This window comes from Lagopus muta, chromosome 8 (assembly GCF_023343835.1).
Source record: "Lagopus muta isolate bLagMut1 chromosome 8, bLagMut1 primary, whole genome shotgun sequence".
NCBI lineage: Eukaryota > Metazoa > Chordata > Aves > Galliformes > Phasianidae > Lagopus > Lagopus muta.
In genome coordinates, this window is record NC_064440.1 from 15,485,079 (window position 1) to 15,488,647 (window position 3,569).

Below are 3,569 nucleotides of genomic sequence, written 5' to 3' on the forward strand. Positions count from 1 at the left end.
CCACTCTGCGTGGAAGCGTTTTTCCCATGAGCACCACTATCAGCAGAGGTGGGAACCCAGCAGCAGCCCGAGGCCCTGCTGGGCTGAGCTGCAGGATACTATTGGCTGAAGCCTACTCACCCAGCACACTCCATCCCTCTCCCGTTCCTGCCAGGGCGGCATCTGAAGGACATGCTTCATATTGGGTATTTAAAACTGCCTGCCCAAGGGGGTCCAGATAGGCTCAGTCTGAGTTTGAGGAATAGCAAAACTCACACCAAGCAGTTGCGAGGGATTTGAGGTGGGAGGTGAGTGCTGTCCCTGAGTAGGCCCCACTCGTACAGCTTTCCTGGAGGAGGCTGCTGTTGCCAGCAGGGACATCTGCTTTATTACATACACCAGAGGAGGTTCAGCATTCCTCCCCTTCTCTTCCCCTTTCACACAAACTCAGCTCAGGCAGAGGAGGTTGAATCCAAATAGGAAATGTGAATTCATTAATAATAATAATAATAAATCTGAAGGAAGAAAGTAGAACTCGAGAGAAAAGAGAACAGCAGGCCTGCTGGCCAAGGCTGCTCCTGGCTGCCTCAGAGCCTGCAGCACCCCGGGGTAATGCAGGGCTGCTGGGTGGGCTCGCTCTCCAAGCCACCCTGCGGTGACTGCACACGACATGGGAGCCCCGGTTCCCAGCCAGGAGTCACGGAACTGACTCCTGGCTCTGACTTGAAGGCAGGGAAGCAAAGTGCTTCCTATCAGGGAGTTTCCGAGGGGCTGCCTCAGCCTGGTGCGAGGGCTCCGTGCTGGCGGCTGGGCACAACACATGTAGCTGCTCTGTCTCTCTGGCGAGCTCGACAGCTGCTCGTAGCTCCAGTAATTAGACTGTCATTGCTTGTTAGAGGATAGGAAAATGCTCCTATGACAGATTCCACGAGTCCTCTGTTTTTTAAGACCTCACAGAAATCACCAGAGCATTAATTGAGATCTCTTATTTCTCTGGAATCAGAAGGGAAGAAGTTCCCTCTGCTGCTTTGTACTCCAATCAGAGCCCTCTCCCACCTCCCATGGAACGCGGTTAATTCACTCTCTGAGCCTCAGGAGAAGTTGAATGCCTTTCATACCTACCCGGCAGGAAGAGAGAGCTTCCAGGCCGTGCGAACTTACTTTTAAAATCTCCTCCTCGTTTTGCTAAATTTAACTAAAAGAAGATATACAGCCTTTTCTCCACTAACTGAGAACTCCATTAACTGAGCGGAGGCTCGGACTCTTCTTCCCATCCGAGCTAATGTTAATTCGGGAGATGCTCAGAAGGGGCTATTCCCTGCCGAACAAAAGCACGGGAAGATCACGCCGAGCTGCTCCTGCTCCCACCCAGCAGATGAGAGAGAAGAGGCGATTTCTTTTCCTCCCTTCCGTACATTCCCCTTTCCCCCACAATCATACAAGGTTAACTCAACAGAGGAGTCTCAATCCAAATGGCAACCGGGATTGCATTAAAAAAAAAAAAAAAAAAAAAAAAAAAAAAAAAAAAAAAAAAAACAGCACTGAAGGAAGGGGGAGGAAAAAAAAAAAAAAAAAAAACAGAAATAGGGAAAGAAAAGAGAAAAAGCAGCAGGCTGATTACGAGGTGTCAAAACTGCCAGGAGCAAGAAGGTGATAGCAATCAGGGGTGAGAAGAGTGCGCCATTCGTGCGGGGCAGCTAATTATCCGTCTCATTTGAGAAGAGCAGCATTCGAGGCAGCAGCGTTCGCCTGCTGAACGGTGACAGATTGGCGCGGAGGAGAGGGGAGGTGTTAAAACAATGGAGCCGGGCTTGCGAGCGCTGTTGCATGCTAATCAGCCCGGCCTCCTTCCTTCCTTCCCTCCCTCCTTCCCTCCGCCTGCCTGCCGCGATCCCTCCTTCCCACCGGCCGCATGGCAAGCCCAACGCTCCCGGGCCCCTCCGCAACTCGTAGCCCCACAGCTGGCCGAGGTGGGAATCCAGAGGGATCCTAGGGGAGAGCACACAGCGCGGCGGGCGGCAACGGGGAGGGCCAGCAGGCCCATTGCTACCCGTGGTAGCTCGCGGAGCTCGCCCGTGGTAAGCGGAATTATCGAGCCCGCCAGCCCCAAAGGTTCCTTGGCCGGCGCTCCGCTCCCAGTGACCCCCCAGAGTACAGCCGCAGCCGCAGCGCAGAGGCAGCTCCGAGCGAGGCTGCCGGCCGGAGCCGATCCGCCGCCGCAGCCAGGCGAGGCCCGCAAATGCGAGGGAAACGCAGAGCTGTGCCAATTACTGCTGGGTTCCAGGTTTCCGCTGTCCTCGGCTCTGCACAGGGACTAGAGTCTGGAATGCTAAACAGGTCGTAAGCAAGTTGCACGGCCGCCTTTCGCCTCTCTGATTGCTTGGCCTTGCAAGCACGCACCTAGTTCGCACCCTATGATGAGCAGGTGCAGAAAGAGCTGCCCTCCTCTCCGAGCGGTCAGGCTCCCGCTCACGGGCGGTGCGACGGGGGCAGCGGAGCGGGGGGAGCCCCGCACGGGATCGCGTCGGTCCCGGCTCCTGCGAAGCCCCCTCTGCCCGGGAGCCGCGGGGCTAAGCCCGAAGCCGGAGCGCTGACAGCCCGGCGGCAGCCAGCGCTGCGCTCCGCTCTGCCAGGAAGAAGCAGAGGAATGAGCGTTGGAATGTTTACTCTCCAATATTTCTCAGTTTCCATTCCATCCTGCCCTGAAAGATTTCTGATTACTATACACTTCAAAATAGTATTTATTACAGATTTACATAATCTGTATGTTTTATGTTAAGGGAATAACACATTGACGCTGTACTACTGAAAGGAGTTAATCTAAACTACGTAGTGTCTGCTTTAAGAATTCCAACTAAAACAAGTCCTTATCTCCTGGCAGCGATAGGGAACACGCAGCCAGAAGGACACTGCCCGGCGCTAGCTAAGCTCCAGGTGAAGCCACCGCTCAGCTCCCGAACCTTCCGTGGGCTGCACGACAGCACTCGGCGAAATTAAATCATGTGCGTCTGCGTGTAACCTCCCGTTTCATCTAACAAGTGTTATTCCAAACGGCACGTGGCTGTTCTATGGCAGGATTCGTGCGGGTAGGCGAACAGTGGCAGGGGAGGTTTGGGCCCGAGGTAAGCGGCACGGCAACGCAGGTTAAGTGCTATTTAAATGAGGTCTGAGCGGTAGTAAGAGCGCTCACGTTTTGTTATTCCAAGTCTGTCGTTGAGCGTTCTCGATGAATTGTCCGTGAGCATACAGATGGTGAGATTTTCATGCTTCCGTGCCATTCTGACATCCCAGGCTGTAAAAAAAAAAAAAAAAAATCCCAGATCGCTGTGATACCTACGGAGTAGAAAAATCCGGTCCACCTTAATACTCAGCTCTGAAGTGCTTTACCTTTGAGAGACTTTGTAACTCCTGATACAGAAGTTGGTGTGTACCGAGAATAGTGATTTAATGGATTTACACTACAAAGCAACGTTTAAGATAACTTCTGCACCCTTTTCTCAAAGCAGATTTTTTTCCCCTGCCCCTTCTCAGTTCAGAGTTTTGGGAGATGGAGATAAAAAACATGCCTTTGTTTTTTCCTGCGATTTATA